At 44.5% G+C, this 18,903-nt stretch overlaps 1 protein-coding gene across 1 annotated transcript in view; it reads right to left on the bottom strand.

Moving 5' to 3' along the window:
- IPO4 (importin 4) overlaps positions 1-18,903 on the bottom strand; it is a 176,491-nt gene that overhangs the window by 21,386 nt on the left and 136,202 nt on the right. The gene's annotated exons all lie outside the window — the stretch shown is intronic.

Raw genomic sequence — 18,903 nt, 5'->3', positions numbered from 1 at the left:
GAGGGTGTAGGGGAAGAAGGGCAGTATGGGAAGGGAATAGATAGGACAACAAGTCGACTATTCGCATTTTCTTGTTAATATGTAGTGAATGGTAGAATATTTTTTTAATCAAAAACAACCCCCAAAATAAAATCGCTTTGTGTTCTGGGAGGTCAGGAACACCTTTCTCAAAGCAGTCTTTGGTAAAAGGTATAAATTAAACTATGAAAATTCCATCAACATACATTTTGGATGGTCAAAGACTTTTTTTTATACATATCATAAGCTTAAGGTGTACTTGTCATTAAAAAAAAAATAAAAAAAATTTGACATTTCCTATGGCGTAAGTTTTCATTGGCCAGGGTCCGATCACTACAGCAGAGCTACCGAACATTTCTGAGCACTGATCTATTCGGCGGCCCATAAAGTATAAATTGAACAGTGGCCGCACAAGTTAAGTCTATACATTTCATCCCAGGAACAATTATTAATAAAAATTGTCTGTGTTCTTGTGATCAGTGGGAGTGCCACCAGTTAGACTACCCAACTTTAAATTATTTTCCTATCCCCCTTTAAATTATTTGAATAGACATTTCAAGGCCCAAATACCATTAAACAAAGAAACAAAATACTTAGTAGGGTCTAATATGAAGTTAGGAACCAGAAAAAGGAATTTTTTGTCCTTACCGTGAAATCCTTTTCTCAGAGGATCCATTGGGGGACACAGACCTTGGGTATATGCTGTTGTTGCTAGGAGACTTGACACTATGGTAGCAAAAAAAGTTAGCCCCTCCCAGCAGGATATACCCGCCTACAGAGCCTGAGCTAATCAGTTTAGTCCCAGAGCAGTAGGAGAGGACCGAAGGTCAGAAAAGCCAAGTACAGTCCGAGGTAACCACAGAGCAAAAAATAACTGAACACACTCTTGGACAGGTAACCAAACCAGGAACACCAAAGAAAGGGTGGGAGCTGTGTCTCCAATGGATCCTCCGAGAAAAGGATTTTACGGTAAGAACAAAAAATCTTCTTTTCTCTATAGGCTCCATTGGGGGACACAGACCTTGGGACGTACCAAAGCCGTCTCTAGGGTGGGCACAGAAAACAATCAGGGGGCAGGTGGACCACCGCCGCCTGCAACACCTTACAGCCCAGACTAGCATCAGCGGATGCAAAGGTATGAACCTGGTAGAATTTTGTAAAAATGTGCAAGGACAACCAGGTAGCCGTCTTACAGACTTGTGAGGCCGAAGCCCGGTTACGGAGAGCTCAGGAAGTTCCGACAGAACGCGTGGAATTTCGGTAAGCTTCCGAAATGGCAGACCTGATCCACCACGAAATGGTGTCCTTTGAAGCAGGTTGTCCTTCACGGCGACTGTCCGTAATAACAAAAAAGGAGTCCCATTGACGAAAGGAAGAAGTGACAGAGAGGTAGATTCGTACAGCCCGCACCACATCCAGGTTATGGAGCAAACACTCCTTGGGATGAGATGGAGCGGGGCAAAAGGACGGGAGGACGATGTCCTCATTGAGGTGGAAGGCAGAAACTACCTTATGTAAAAAAGACGGGACCGGACGAAAAACAACCTTGTCCTGGTGGATGATCAGGAAGGGAGAGCGGCAAGAGAGAGAGCCGCCAGCTCTACAACCCATCTGATAGAGGTAATTGCAATAAGGAACACCACCTTTCAGAAAAGGAGACTAAGGGAAACCTCCCTGAAGGGTACAGAGAGAGCGCCCTGAAGAGCACCAAGGACCACTTTCAGATCCCAAGGAGGTGTAGGGGACCAGTAAGGAGGAACCTTGTGGGCCACTCCCTGAAGAAAAGTCCGAACATGAGAATCGGACGCCAGAGGGCACTGGAAGAGAATGGAGAGGGCCGAGACCTGACCCTTCAGGGAGCTGAGAGCTAATCGTTGCTCCAGCCCGACTGCAAAAAGGAAAGGAGTCAGGGAGGGAGAAGACAACTGGAGAAAAAGACTGAGATTCACACCAATAAAAATAAGACCGCTAGGTACGGTAAATCTTTGCGGAGGAGGGCTTGCGCGGCCTGAGCATGGTGCGAATCACCTGGGTTGAGAAACCTTGTGCCCTCAGAACCGCGTTCTCAACTGCCACGCCGTCAAATGCAGAGACAGTAAATTGGGGTGGCAAAGGGTACCCTGAGAGAGAAGGTGTGGACGAATCGGGAGGCGCAGCATCACATCGTCCAGAAGTCTGATTACGTTGGCGTACCACGCCCTCCAAGGCCAGTCCGGAGCCACGAGAATGGTGGGAACGCCCTCTGCTCCGAGCTTCCTCAGGACCCTGGGGAGGAGAGGAAGAGGAAGGAACAGATAGGGTAGGGCGAAGCCCGACCAAGGAATCACCAGAGCATCCACGGCCAGAGTCCGGGGTTCCCGGGACTTTGCCACAAAGAGTGGAATCTTCTGGTTGTGGTGGGACGCAAAAGAGGTCCACGTCTGGAGCGCCCCAGAGGTTGCAGATCTCCGCAAATACCTCCGGATGAAGGGACCACTCGCCGGGGTCGGCAAAGGATTGGCTGAGAAAGTCTGCTTCCCAGTTGTTTACTCCCGGGATGTTAATCGCCGAGATGGGTGGAACTCAGAGTTCCGCCCAGAGGAGAATTTTGGATACTTCGGCCATCGCCGCAGAGCTGCGAGTGCTGCCCTGGTGATTGATGTACGCCATAGGAGTGGAGTTGTCCGACTGGACACGAACAGGGTGGCCCTGAAGAAGGGTCTCCCAATGTAACAGGCAGAGATAGACTGCCCTCAGTTCCAATATGTTGATTGGGAGAAGGGCCTCTTGGGGGACCAAAGGCCCTGGACCGTCCGATTAGTGCTGGGCGGTATACCGGTATGAACCAGATAGGTTTTTTTTTTCTGCCACGGTATGGATTTTTGCCCATACCGCTATACCAGTCGGGCCCCTCCCCCACCCTCCGAGTCAATAAAAAAAATTAAACTTACCCGTAATAGGGGTGTGGTCCGGGCCACCCATCCTTCCTGTAGTGTCCGGCGGCATTCCGGGTGGAGGGTGAACCGGTCCGGGCTGTCCTTCTCCAGGGGTCCTCTTCTCCACTCCGAGCAGGCTCCGGCCTAGTACGCTGCATTGACGCAGCTACGCCGTGACGTCAGCCAATGGCTGTCCGGGCATGATGGGAGTTGTAGTTTTGCAACAGCTGGAGGCACCCCTAGTTGGGAAACACTGACCTATACTATACACTACTATATAGTCCAACATGCTGGGAGTTGTATTTTTGCAACAGCTGGAGGCTGTAGGGTTGTTTGTTACATCTATTTAAAAGGGTACTCCACTGCCCCAGTGTTCAGATCATTTAGTTCCAAAAGCCCATTTAGTTCCGCTACGCCACCTCAATGCAAGTCTCAATGCCAAAAAAAAAAAATACAGTGAAATACCGTGATACTTTAGAAAAATACCGTGATACTCATTTTTGGTCATATCGCCCAGCACTACGTCCGGTCCCGGAAAACACCCCCCAACCCGAAAGGCTGCCCTCTGTTGTACTGACCTGCCAGGGGAGGAGCAGGAAGGAGTGCCCCTGAAGAAGTAGGGGCGAGTGAAGCCACCACAGAAGGGACCGGCGAGACGATCGAGGAAGGACAATCCTGCGATCAAGAGACAAAGGAGACCTGTTCCACCGGGATAGAATCGCCGGTTGAAGGGGCCGGAAATTAAACTGAGCGAACAGAACGGCCTCCATGGCCACCACCATTCGACCCAGGACTTCCATGCAAAAGTGAATGGAAACGGGGGTGGAGTTCCGAAGTATGCAAACCCCCGACAAGAGAGTCAGCCTCTTGTCTGGCTGGAGCCGACGGGCAGATGTCGTGTTGAACTGGAGACCCCAAAAACTCCAGGGACTGGGTGGGAGAGAGGTTGGACTTGTCCTGATTGACCATCCAGCCATAATGAGACAAGGCCTGAAGGGTGAGGGTGAGACTATCCAGATTCTGGGCTCTGGTCGGAGGCTTGATCAGGAGGTCGTCCAAGTAAGGAATCACAGACACCTCTGGTCTGTAGAAGACCGATCACCGGCGCAAAGACCTTTGTGAAAACCCTCGGAGCAGTGGCCAGGCCGAAGGGGAGAGCCACAAAATAAAAATGGCCTTTCGGGACAGCAAAGCAGAGGTACCTCTGGTGTCCTGGGAAAATTGGAACATGGGGAGGTAACTCCCCTTGATCCATGGTCGCCACAACAAAACGGAGAGACTCCATGCCGAAATGGCGAAGGAGAAGATGCTGGTTGAGGCGTTTCAGGTCCAAGATTGGGCGTACAGTCCCCCCTCGAAAATGTTCAATGGGAGGAACCGGGACAATGACTCCCTGGATGAGGAGGGACTGTAGCATACCCCGAAAAGCCCTTGTCAGAGAGGGGGACCGGGGAGCTCGGGAAAGAAAAAAGCGATCCCTTGGCAGGGAGGCAAATTCGATCCGGTAACCATTGGATACCACGTCCCTGACCCAGGAGTCCTGCACATGCGCGGTCCAGACCTCCCAGAAGATTAAGAGACAACCTCCCACTCGAGAAAAATATGCGGGTGGGGGCATCCCTTCAGGCAGAAGTAGGTTTGCGGGTGCCCGCTTTGGCCGCAAAACGGACGGAACGGTTGTCCGATTTCCAGGATGGACCGTTCTGGAAGGAGGTAGCCTTCTTATTCCTCGAAGGCGCCTGCCTGGCCCCCCTATTGGCACCAAAGGTCCAAAAGGACCGACCAGAGGTTGACTTGCGACGGGAAGCCGTACTGCGAGCCTTATTTTGAGGTAATAAGGAACTCTTCCACCAGTCACCTCCCAGATAATTTCATCTAGGCACTTGCCAAAGAGCCGAGAGCCAGTAAAGGGAAGCTCAGTGGGAGACTTCTTGGAAGAGGCGTCCGCGTCCCAGGCTTTAAGCCACATGGATCGACGGATGGCCACTAGGTTGCCTGTGGTAAAGGCAGCACAGCAGGCAGACTGCATGGAAGCAGAACACAGAAAGTCTCCAGCCTTGGAAAGTTGGAGAATTAAATCAGCCAATTCCTCTGAGGGAGCCCCAGCAAGAATGCCCTGTCGGAGTTGGGAAACCCAGACCGTAAGGTCTTTTGAAACCCAGGCAGAAGCAAAGGCAGTAAGAAGGGATGAACCTGCAGCTTCAAAGGCAAATTTAGCCAAAGTCTCCACCTCTCTCTGCCCATGAGGAAGAGACTGCATGGGTAGAATGAGCCTTTAAATCAAGAGGGGGATTTTTTCCCTTTGCCGAATAGGCGTCTGAGATGGCCATGCGGATCTATCTCGCAATAGAACTATTGAAAGCCTTTTCCCCTTTGTTAGGACCTGCAAACTGGAGAAAAAGGTTTTTGTACATATTGTAACACTGCTCTCCTTACATCTAAACAGTTGAACGATCTTTCTTGATCATTCTTAGGAGCTCAGCAGAAGGAAGGAATAACAATATCTTAGGATCTATGAAATGAAGAACATACTTTCGGTAAAAAATGTGTGTCTAATTTGAGGACGATTCTATCATCCCTGACTATAATAAAAAAAGCTGTAAAGTAGAGAGAGCCTGACTCTACGTGCAGATGTTATTGCTACCAAAAATACAGTTTTTAAGGTAAGTAATTTGATAGAGATAGACTCTATTGGTTCAAAGGGAGGTTCAGTGAGGGCCTCAAGGACTACAATAAGGTTCCACAGAGGGTAGAGGTTTGTAATTCTAGGCCTAAGTTTCTCAGAGGCTTTAATAAACCTAGACACCCAACCATCATCTTCTAATTTCATTTGGAAAAGAACACTGAGGGCTGAAACCTGCACCTTTAAAGTGAAAGACCTAAGTCAAAGCCATCTTGCAGAAAATTAAGTATTAAGAATGTTAGGGATTCAAGTGAAAAAGAAGACCCACACCAAGAAATGTATTTTTTTCCAAACCTTAGAATAGCTCTTACAGGTGGAAGACTTGCGACTGGCTAGCAGGGTGTTAATTACTTTTTCAGAGAAACCCTTTCTTTCTAGCAGGAGCTTCTCAGTTTCCAGGCCGCTAAGCTGAGGGTATGAACCTGACTGTGCTGGACTGGACCCTGGGTTAGTAGATCTGGACGAGGGAGAAACCGTATTGGATCTTCCACACTCATAGATTTTGTAGTACTCTGGAGATTAGGACTATTGGAGGGAAGACATATCCCAGGCTGAAAGACCATTGTTGAACTAGAGCACCACTGCCACTGGAGAGTCTCTGGGATTCAGAGAGAAGAAACTGCTCACTTTGCGATTCTTCCTGGAGGCAAATAAATCTATCTGGGGTAGACCCCAGGCGTTGACTATTGATGAAAATGCAGAGTCGGCTAGTGTTCATTCCCCCGGATCTATAAAGTGTTGGCTTAGAAAGTCTGCTCTGATGTTCCATATCCCCGAGATGAACTGCTGAGATGGAAAGTATATTCTGTTCTGTCCAACAGAATATTTGACCCGAGACTGACTGTAAGGCTGAGTGGCGAGGCCCCCCCCAATGACGAATGAACGCCACTGCGGTTGTGTTGTCTGAGTAAATTAGGACATGTCTGTCTTTGCAATACAGTTCCAAGTCCAGTAGAGCCATCCAGATGGCTAATAACTCTCTCAGGTTTCCTGACCTGTTTTCGAGAGAGGGACTACATTTCCCTTGTACCGAAAGCTTTCCTGAGTGGGCTCCCCAACCCTGAGCACTGGCTTCTGTGGTAATTATCCTGGGGTTTGTTTGATGCCAGAGTACACCCCTTACAAGATTTTGGAGGGAAAGCCACCATCTTAGCTGGGTCTTTAACTGTGATGGAAGAGGGATATTTTTTGTCTAAGGAGGTTTGCTTTTAGTCCCATACCCCTAGAATCAATTTCCGGAGGGGTCTGGATGTTAACAATCCTAGCACAGACATGGCAAATCTTAGAGTACAACTTTTGAGAGTAAGAAGTAGAAGAATCTGATCCTGTATCTTTTGGATCTTTTCTCTGGGAAGGAAGGACTGTTGTGCTACTGAATCCTCTTGGAAGACCTTCCTGCAACTTGGTAGTAAGTCGGATTTGTCTAGGTTCAAGATCCAACCGAGATCTTGAAGGACCTGAGCCGTTCTTTTTATATGTTCTTTTAGGTAAAGAACAGAGTCCGCCACGATCAATATGTCATCCAAGTAAGGTATTACCAGAATTTTCTCCTTTCTGAGAACAGCCGCCACCTCCACTATCACTTTTGTGAAAATGCGGGGGGCCGAGGAGAGCCCGAAGGGCAGACAAACAAATTGAAAAAGGCAGACTCTTCTGTCCCAATGGACGGCGAATCTTTGAAAGGGTTGTGAGTCTATGTGGATAGGGAGGTGGTAATACGCGTCCTGAGATCTATTGTGGCCATGACTGCACTGTCTTTTATGAGATGAATGGCTAACCTCACTGTCTCCATCCTGAATTTCCTGTATGTAACTAGTCTGTTTTGATGATAGTCCTGAATTTCCCATTTGGCTTCTTGATTAGAAACAGATGGGAATAATGACCTCAACCCCTCTGGTTTTTTGGGACTGCCCCTAAACTAAATAGATTCTGGACCCCCTGAAGGATTAAGGCTAGGGAGCCTGGGGATTTGGTTACCACAAATCTTGGGGAAGGGGGAGAGGAGAATTCTACCCGGTAACCCTCTTGGATAATGTTGACTATCCAAGGGTTGGGAATCATTCATTCCCAAATAGGGGCGAAGGATGACAGTCTCACCCCTACCGGAATGGTGTCATTGTTTACCTCCACCAGCAGTAGACTGGTTGGGGTTAAACAAGAAGCCTCTTCCTCTACCACCCTTTCTGTAGGACCAACGGCCTGTGTTGCCCTTACCTCTATAGGGCTGATTAGTCTGAGAAAAGAGGCGAAAGGGGGTCTTTTTTGGTTGAGCTTTCTCTTTGGGAAAACCTTTTTTTATTGTCCGAGGCCTTAGCCAAAATATTATCTAAGACAGCTCCAAAAACTAATTGTCCATGAAACGGAAGGACGGACAATTTGTTTTTGGAGGTAACATCCCCTGTCCAGGATTTTAACCAGAGCACCCTTCTAGAAATATTAGACAGAACAGCAGTGCCGATGCATCCGCAAGAAAATTGGTAGCCATTTTAAGAATAGGGAGACTTGCAATTATATCCTCTTTAGGGGTATCCCCTGTAAGTGTAGCTGAAGTTGGTCAATCCATACTTCCAAGGTTCTAGCTACACAAGTGGAAGCTACATTAGGTCTAAGCAACGTAGCTGCTGCCTCCCAAGATTTTTTTTTTTTTTTAAAGAGACTCTGTTTTTCGGTCCATTGGATTCTTTAACTGAGAAGAGTCTTCGAATGGCAAGGAGATATTTTTGGCCACCTTGGCTATGGGAGAGTCGACTTTTGGAATAGTGTCCCAGTTAGACGAGTCAGTCTCAGCAAAAGGATAACGTCTCTTAATGCCCTTAGGAATGAAGGACCCCTTATCTAGCCTAGCCCATTTGTCATTAATGATCTTGTGAATGTTCGGATGAACAGGGAAGGAGGGAGATTTACGGTCACATAGACCCCCGAATAACTCATCCTGAATGGTTTTAACTTCTTGTACCTCCTCAAGATTAACGGTGGCTCTAACGGCTTTAATTAGCTCCTCAATGTCCTCAGGATTAAACAAAAATTTTTTTTAACTCGTATCCTCTTCTTGTGGGCTGTCTACACATTCACCCTCCTCGATGTCCTGATGAGATGTATGATGTATGTATGAGTCGGAGAAATAGACCATCTTAGCTTTTGTTTGGATCTTTTGAGATCCAGACGGGACCGCCTGACTTAAAGGAGAGGATTTATTATGAATCATTGATCTAATATCTTTCATATTATCAGGAGCTTCCTCCGAGACTAAATTGGCAACACATCTTTTACATAACGTTTTTTTTTTTAAGACACCTGAGGTTCCTTATTACAAATTTTCTTATTTTAGATTTTGTTTTTACGGAAATCAAAGGAGTATCCTTTTCTCCCTAAAATATAAAGGGAGGAGAGGATCAGACAGTAGTTCAGAAGATAGGCCCGGGTACAAACCCTATAGGACCTCATTACTCACGGTTACTTGGATCTGCACGGGCTTAAACCTCAGCAGCCTTGACTGGTGTAGACATCATGGAAAAACGACTGTAGCAGCACAAATCGCTGTGACAGATAGCACCTTTAAGGGAATGGCCATAGAGGCTTGAAATCCACCCTGGTAAAGGCCCAAAAAATGAACCAGTATCAGTAGTACTTACAATATATCCTGTGGTGGATAATAGGATGTAGCAAACTGCAGTGCTTTAGCTGGTCTCTGCGGTGTTAGCGGCGTCGGCTGTGGTAGCGGAGTGGTAGAGTTTACTCCTCTAGAGTAAGCACCGCTTGTAATCTTCCTGAGTCCTATATACATGGGGATTTTGAAATCCCCGCCTCTCTTCCGGCCAGGTGTGACATCAGACGCCATACACAAGGCCAGATGTGCCCTCCGGAGGACTCCTACGTCACCGGAAGTGACGTTTTACCATAGAGTCCTCCGGTTTAGCGATGCCGCTGCTCGCCGGTCGGCGCGGGACCAGAAGGCAGGACCTAAGGACTGCGATCCGGCCCTTATTGCGTCTCCCCTGCATAAGACCGCCTGGGTGCCGCAAGGGGAGACAGAAAAAGGAAAAATCTTTTTCATCTCGGACGGGAACCGCCGGCATAATATAGGTAGCTAGCAGAAGAGCGCTCTCCTGCACTCTCAGAGGTTCCTTCCCTAATCGGGACAGGAAAAACACTGGGTATGGAGAGGAAGGGGTGGGGTTTTAAACTCTGTGTTTATTCTGTCTCAATTAGGCAGATGAAATCTCCGGGTGCTGTCATGTAGACGACTTGGGAAAAGGGAAATAAACTAAACGTCCCTAATCTGGAAAATAAATTTTTTTTTGACCAGGTCTTGGAAGTCCCAGACCAGCGTCTGTCTCCTGCAGACACTAAGCTAAAACTGATTAGCTCAGGCTCTGTAGGTGGGTATATCCTGCTGGGAGGGGCCGACTTTTTTGTTACTATAGTGCAACAACAGCATATACCCAAGGTCTGTGTCCCCCAATGGAGCCGCTAGAGAAATTAGGTTCTCTTAGAGGGAAATAAGGTTGTGTGTCAAAAGCAGGTGCTGCATCTCCAAAAAAGAGAAACTTATGAGGTATGCTTCAGGTCTGCTTTGAGTTTTGATCCTCAGTCAGGTACATTTTAACAAGCATGTCAATGCATGACACACCTCAAGCTACTTGGCAATCAGATTTACATTTCAGCTGGCCATACACATGGCCCGGTGGCCACAATATGGCTGTTCTAAGTCCTGTGTGATCATTTAGCAACATGCCAGACTAGTCACATCACTTTTTTTTTATTTATTTTTTTAAACCACAGTGAGCTCAAGCAAGGTGTCACATGATTGTCAAAATTCAGCACATCCTGCATTTTTCAGCCGACAACAACTAAAAAAATACAGCTTGGCCAATCACATTTTTACAGAAGGTGGTCAGCTAAAACGACCAAAATGGTCTGATTTGGCTGACTTTTATCTAGGTCAGGCTTATTGGCTGGATTCAAAAAAAATTGCAATGGATTGGATTGCAGATTTTTCTGTGCTTTTGACTGGGCTAAAATACTGACCAGCATACTACGTGTAAATCCAATCTTAGGACACTTTGATACAGTAGTATTTAACATTGCTATTTGTAAGCCAAAACCTGGAGCGAGTCCAAAATGGGAGGGCAAACACTTTAATTATACTAATTCTCTGTATAGGATCTACTCCTAGTTTTGGCTTACAAAATACTGATGTTAAATAATTATAAAAACATTGGCGTGTGAAAAGGTCTTATTTGCATGCGTAAACAAATAACAGGTCTTAAGGGTGGGGCCACGGCTAAGTGTTCGATTACAGCAGTCCGTGGTTAGTTCTGTCTGTTATCATAACTTCCACTGCCATGATCACCACTACAGTTATAACAATTAATGCAATCCTGAACAGCTATACAAGAGAGTACCATAATTGTTCCTAATGATGATAATTCTCTTATACTTGAGAGATGACAATGTTGTCTGGCATTCTGAATATGTTTTACGTGTGCATAAACATTCCTACAAAGTGAATGGAAGGAACTAAATAATACTTCAAGTGAGACAAAACATTCTACACACATGAAGTAGAAAATAAGTGATACTTATTTTATTGGGAAATATTGTATGCTTCTAGCAATTCGAAGTTACACATTTCATATTATCTCTGAACAGGTGTCAAGAGCTAGAAACGGTCAGTTGGGTGTAACAACAACAAAATTTATTGCCAGTAGGAGTTGCTAAGAGGCAGCTGCAGGGTAGTGACAACCTCCACCTGATCTGGCTGATCTACCTGCTCTACAGGATAATTACCTCAAGAGCAAATATGCAACGAGCGAGAGAGAGACGTAAGCCAAGAATAAACACGGATACATTACAGCAAATCACGGAATGGGTTCCTATCAGCAGAAAGGCTGGGTCACTGTCGCAAACTCCCCAAAACAGATCCTATTGATTTGTAAATGAGCAAAAAACCTTGTATTTTGTGATAAGGTAAGGGGAGTGGGAGTAGACAAGGTAAAGCAAACCTAGACAAACAAGTTTTTGCTGAGAATCCCCCCCCCCCCCCCCCATACACAAATTTGACAGAGAAAGAACCTGCTTCTGGGACAGACAGTCATGAAGTTGTAAGGGTTGTGCATCTACAGTTAAGAAACTGCAGAAAGTGTGCAGAATGGAAATACAAGAGACTGTCCTATGTATGCAGCTTGGGAAATGCTTCTTCAATTTCTTGCCATTGCTCTTCCTACGAGAAGCTCACAGTCAGTCATCCACCATCTCTCTGCTTATCCTGCTAATGACGGATACAGTCATCACAGGTAAGAGTGGCTTTACATTTGTATCTTTGTACAACGCCCTATACTTCATGTTCAAACCTTTCAAAGAGTTTTTAATTGTATGTAGTTTGTAGGGTTTGGGCATGCTTATGTTAAATAGTCACATTAGGACCTTTGTACTCAAAGTTTATATTACATCTGAACTATAAACATAAGTTGTTTATAGAGAAAACATTTGACTGCACGGTCCACTTTTCCTAATGTAGTTCTCATTGCTGAAGTGATCATGACTGTTCCTCCTGCCTACTACTGCCATAAAACCGAGGTTGTCAGAAAAGAAATCTGAGCAAGCAGTATTTGCTTTAGCCAACCATAAGTGACTAAAGTAAGTCATGCACTATCACACATTAGGAGTCATTATAAATGACTTAGTTTGCGATTACTATAGTTGTTGAGGTTTATCAAATATATCTTCTACAGTTTTATACCATTCATTGACTTTATCAGAGAATTCACATGCAGAGCTAAGTGGACAGAAGGCATGACATTATTGTTTAAACAACGGATGACAATTATTACTTGTAAAGTGAGTGCAAGATAAATCTAGAGCATATTTATATTATCATGCTAACATTATAGCTTAAAAAAAGTTAGAAAGAGTACACTTTGTACATTCCCTTTTACGATTCAACCTAGCAACAATTGCTGATCTGGACTTTGACCTAGTTCTTATCTTTACTGACCTATCATTTGGAAGTCTCTGACCGACCTCTGATATTTTTTAAGATATATACTATTACATAATCACCTAATATAGTAAATGTCTACAATTAAGAACGAATTACTGAGTGGTTTGTGCTGAAAAACACTATTATAAAGGTACCAGAGTTTCTGCAGGATAGAATAATACTCACAAGAATGTAATTTTTAAATCACAAAGAGTAAACACAAGGCCACCGCCAATTTTCATTTTTACATGGTTAGATATTTTTCCTTCTTGTCTATTAACAATTCTTTAACAATTTTTTTTTCCAGTTTAAAGACCCATATGAGGGCTTACGTTTTGCGCAACTAATTGTACTTTGTAATGACTCCTTTCATTTTACCCTAAAATGTACATCGCAGCCAAAAAAATATAACAAATAATTTGTGGGGGTAAATTAAAAATAAAACCTTTAAAACTTCTGAGGGGGGAGGGGGGGTCACTTTATGATAAAACCGACATGTTATCTTTATTCTGTGGGTCAATACAAATAAAATGATACCACCCTTTCCATTCTATTATTGTACTGCTTTTGCATTAAAAAAAAATATATAAAACTGCTCTATTCTGATTTTCAGTTTTTATTATTATCACTTTTGAGAACATGTGACACTTTGATTTTTTATTCCATTTTTTTTCTGGGATGTGATGTGACCACCGAAATCAGTAATTTTGGACTTATTTTCTTGGTATTTTATTATCTTTACGCTGTTCACCGTATGGGATCATTAACATAATGTTTAATAGTACAGACATTTCCACATGTGGCAATACAAAATATGTTTTTGGATTTTTTTTCATTTTTTTTTTTATAAATTTTTTAAAATTGTAAAATAGAAAAGAGTGGGTGGATAAAATTTTTATCAAGGGAAATATATATATTTTAACTTTGTTACTTTACATTGGTTGCTTTACAGTTATATTAATATTTTGACAGCTATTGCTGTTCAGTGCTATGCATGATCTGTAATATCGACGAGTCACTTGTACAGCCTGCTAGACATCCTCTAGGCATTTCCAAAGAATAGAAAAAAAGAGCAAATTTCTTCCAAAAACAGTTCAGATCCTCTGGAGGATGTTGAAAGCCTCAGTTTGCAGTCAAAGGGGGAGATTTATCAAAACCTGTCCAGAGGAAAAGTTGCCCATAGCAACCAATCAGATCGCTCCTTTTATTTTGCAGAGGCCTTGTTAAAAATGAAAGAAGAAATCTGATTGGTTGCTATGGGCAACTTTTCCTCTGGACAGGTTTTGATAAATCTCCCCCAAAGAGCCCAAACTTTCTCTGACTCTCTCTCTCCCTAGTACATAGAACATGCTAATACCCACACCCACTTCCTAGGCTCAGTTTTCCTCTCTCTGTTACTAGAAACAGATTTTCCCTAGAAGTCATTTTTGGTAAATTAAGTGATTCACAAAGACAGTGAAAAGACTTGAAAACACAATTGGGGACATTTATCAAAACCTGTGGAGAGGCAAAGTTGCCCAGTTGCCCAAAGCAACCAATCAGATCGCTTCTTACATTCTTAACAAGGCCTCTGAAAAATTAAAGAAGCAATCTGATTGGTTGCTATGGGCAACTAGGCAACTTTGCCTATCCACAATTTTTGATAAATCTCCCCCAATTACCATTTAAGGAGTCATAGGGGTACTCAAGGGGAAATTAATGTATTCCCTACGCACAGGATAGGGGATAAGTGTCTGATCGCAGGGGATTTGACTGACTGGTCAACCCCACAATCCCCATACGGGGTGCGGCCATTCTCCTTTACTGGGCCCGGCTTGCGCTTTGTGCTTGTTGTCACTTGCGCTTGTCTCTGAAGGTCTCTTAAACCGCTCTCTGGCCCCCACCTTCAGCGACAAGCGCAAGTGACAGCAAGCTCAACCAATAGGTTTCACTTGTGTTTGTCTCTGAGAATGGGAGCTGGAGTGCGCCGAGGACAGGTAAGTAGCCGGGCCCAGTACAGGAGATCGATCATACACTTATCCCCTATTCTGTGGATAGGGGATAAGTTCAGTTGCTTGAAGTATGGGACACGGCTTCTTACCTATTCTAGGTGCACTCCGGACAATAGAATAGAACTATCATCACAGCCGCAGATTGGCTGTCACTCCAGCACTTCTCAGAGAGCGAGGGCTGGAGTGCGCCAAGGATGAGTAAGTTGATGTGCCCTATTCTGGAGAATGGTGGTCAGAACTCCATTGGTCAGACCTAGGTGATAAATGTATAATCAGTGGGAGTCTGACCACCAGGACCCCCCACCAAGAAAATGACCGAGTGTCCATTATGAATGCAGCAGTAATGTGCTTGCGTGGCAACTGCTCAATTCACTTTCTATGGAACTGACTAGAGATGAGCGAACTTACAGTAAATTCGATTCATCACAAACTTCTCGGCTCGGCAGTTGATGACTTTTCCTGCATAAATTAGTTCAGCTTTCAGGTGCTCCAGTGGGCTGGAAAAGGTGGATACAGTCCTAGGAAAGAGTCTCCTAGGACTGCATCCATCTTTTCCAGCCCACCAGAGCACCTGGAAGCTGAACCCATTTATGCAGGAAAAGTCATCAACTGCCGAGCCGAGAAGTTCATGACCAATCGAATTTACTGTAAGTTCGCTCATCTCTAGGACTGACAGTGGGGCAAACACATTAAATCTTTTTATCCAACTTTGGTAAGAAGGATACACAAGATACACCTAGTTCATTACTGTTGTAAAGGGAGGTGGAGATAAGCACCTACTTCATGCTTTTAATGTAAAATGAAGTAAAAAAGTGGGTAATGGCGGGATAACTCAATCATCAACCACAATCTGTTCCTTAAAGGGGTATTCCAGGCAAAAACTTTTTTTTTATATATAACCGGAAAGTTAAACAGATTTGTAAATTACTTCTGTTAAAAAATCTTAATCCTTCCAATAGTTATTACCGTATATACTCGAGTATAAGCCGAGTTTTTCAGCACGATTTTTCGTGCTGAAAACACCCCCCTCAGTTTATACTCGAGTGAACTCTCCACTCGCAGTGGTCTTCAACCTGCGGACCTCCAGAGGTTTCAAAACTACAACTCCCAGCAAGCCCGGGCAGCCATCGGCTGTCCGGGCTTGCTGGGAGTTGTAGTTTTGAAACCTCCGGAGGTCAGCAGGTTGAAGACCACTGCGGCCTTCGACATCATCCAGCCCCCTCTCACCCCCCTTTAGTTCTGTACAGTACTCACCTCCGCTCGGCGCTGGTCCGGTCCTGCAGGGCTGTCCGGTGAGGAGGTGGTCCGGTGGGATAGTGGTTCCGGGCTGCTATCTTCACCGGGGAGGCCTCTTCTAAGCGCTTCGGGCCCGGCCTCAGAATAGTCACGTTGCCTTGACAACGACGCAGAGGTGCATTCATTGCCAACGTACTTCTGCGTCGTTGTCAAGGCAACGCCTCTATTCCGGGCCGGAAGCGCGGAGAAGAGGCGCCCCGGTGAAGATAGCAGCCCGGAACCACTATCCCACCGGACGACCTCCTCTCCGGACAGGGGGGGGGGTGTGGGATGATGACAAGAGGATGATGAAGGGGGGGGGGTGGGATGATGAAGGGGGGTGGGGATGATGAAGGGGGTGTGTGGAATGATTACAAGGGGATGATGAAGGGGGGTGGGGATGATGACAAGGGGATGATGAAGGGGGGATGTGTGGGATGATGACAAGGGGATGTGTGGGATGATGACAAGAGGATGATGAAGGGGGGATGTGTGGGATGATGACAAGGGGATGATGAAGGGGGGATGTGTGGGATGATGACAAGGGGATGATGATGAGGGTCTGGATGATGACAGGCGGTGATGATGATGATGAAGATGTTAATGACGGGTCTGGATGATGACAGGGGGGGATGATGTATTTTCCACCCTAAGCTTATACTCGAGTCAATAACTTTTCCTGGGATTTTGGGTTGAAATTAGGGGTCTCGGCTTATACTCGGGTCGGCTTATACTCGAGTATATACGGTAGCTTCTGAAATTGAGTTGCTGTTTTCTGTCTAACTGCTTTCTGATGACTCACGTCCCGGGAGCTGTCCAGCTCCTATGGGGATATTTTCCCATCATGCACAGCTCCCGGGACGTGACATCATCATTGAGCAGTTAGACAGAAAACTTCAGAAGCTAATAACTATTGTAAGGATTAAGATTTTTTTATAGAAGTAATTTACAAATCTGTTTAACTTTCCGGAGCCAGTTGATATATAAAAAAAACGTTTTTGCCTGGAATACCCCTTTAAAGGTTTGTGGATACAACTAAAAAATGGGGGATATTCTAAAAAATATGTGTGTATTCTACATTGGGACATCACATCTTTCTCCATTTATATACATAATAAAAACTATTCTGCTGGTTGCCCTTGGAAACAGACAGCAGTTTAGCTCCATTGCATTGTCAAATATGTTCCCTAGCAGATAAAACCTTTATTCTCACCTGGCTCCCACAATGCTGTAACTGTTTGGTAGTAACATTTTTAATCTCACATCACAACATAAACAAAACAAGTTACTCAACATCCAATGTATATTTTAACTGTGGAATCTTGTTAATATCTTGTTTATAGGTGGCACTATCTTTGACCAAAAAAGATCTTATTTAAAAACAAAAAGTTGAAAAATAAACAAGCCGAGTAGTAACTTTTAACTCTGCCCAACCCGTATATAAACCACGAATTTCATGTCCCACTGTAAATTTAACAAACAGTGTAAAAAAAATGTATGCATTCACAATGCAGGTGTATTTTAACTTTCTTCTGCTCTCTTACAGGGTTCTTATTGTGTTTATGGTTTGGTGGCTGCGTACTGCCTCCTAGAACAGAATTTGTGTTCCTGAGATTTCTATCATTTCAAAATGAGACCTATCGATCTATTCCTCTGCTGATTCCATGGATATGCTTCAGTGAAGAGTGGAGTCGATCGCTTATGAACAAGTGGGGTGGCACATCTATGGCTAAAACACCTCTTTCTGTACAATCTCGTCTTCTAAGTTTAACTTGTTGGCTAATTGCTGCTTTATACGGCAAGCATATGATTCCAGAATATTTTGAAATATCATCAGAATGTGACCGTGAGAAATGGCAGTGCCTCTTTATGCATATTAATGCAAAAAGACCCTTTGACTGGCTGCTCCTTTCAATTGGACTAGTCCTTGGCACCACTTTATTTCACAGCACAATGGGAAACAGGGAATCAATCATAAATATATGCCTTGAAGAAAAGAGAACTTTCAAGAAACTGGTGGCCCCTATTTTACTAAGTATAGGTGCCATTGTCTTATTCTACTTCCTCCCTCCTTTCATTGCAGTATGTTCATGGTCTATTCTAGCTTTGGATAGTCTGTGCAGCCTCTTAAGGTTCCAAATTTCTAAGCCAATAAGGACAGTATACAGTGCACTGGAACATGTGCAAGCCAAGGACAAAGAAAACATTATGCAAACAAACTATTACCATTGATTATTCGCTGAACCTTAATGTATGGATTCTAGACCATTAGTTTAATTTAAAAACAGCTATTCAAGCATACATGTACTTTGAAAATAATTTTAAAAACCCTCATCACTTTGTTACATTAACCCTTCAGAGTGGTGACAAGGTGGTTTTAGTGTTCTCACTGCTGCTGCTATTGAGCTCCTGGGAGTCCCCATTATGGTGCAAAGCTACTTTTCATGCTCTCCATTTCAGGGGGTGTGGTCAGAGCTGGGCTGTCTGGCGACAAAAGTAAGGAAAAGGAAGTCCAAGTGTGGATACTGCTGGCAATCACAGGAACCCAACTACTCAAAAGCTCTCTTACACTCTATGCTATGACTAGTAAGTGCTGGAAAAAGAGCACTGGACTAAACAGGCTGGCAATGTACGGGGGGATAATTTACAGTACACTACTATAGATATGTGGCAAGAGAACACAGTTATTCATGCTCTGGGTTTGCAACAAAACCTGTGTATAGGAAGAGTGGTGCAGCTGCCCATAGCAACCATAGCAACCAATCAGCTCGCTTTTTACATTTTTAAAGAGGCCTGTGATAATTGAAAGAAGCAATCAGATTGGTTGATATGGGCAACTGCACCACTCTTTCTCTACTAAATCTCCCCTATGTGTGCAGAAAAACAAACAAACAGAGGATCAAAGCAGGGATAGGGTTACATCCCAACAGCAGGCCTAGTCTAAGCAATGAACTGCTGATAAACAGCAGCAAGAAAGGGGTTACAGTGCAGATGCTGCTATAAATCAATAATGTCTAAGGTGTATGGGCACCTTTAAAA

Source organism: Hyla sarda, chromosome 1, assembly GCF_029499605.1.
Source record: "Hyla sarda isolate aHylSar1 chromosome 1, aHylSar1.hap1, whole genome shotgun sequence".
NCBI lineage: Eukaryota > Metazoa > Chordata > Amphibia > Anura > Hylidae > Hyla > Hyla sarda.
The sequence above is the reverse complement of the archived record's forward strand: the minus strand, read 5'-3'. Positions and strand labels throughout refer to the sequence as shown.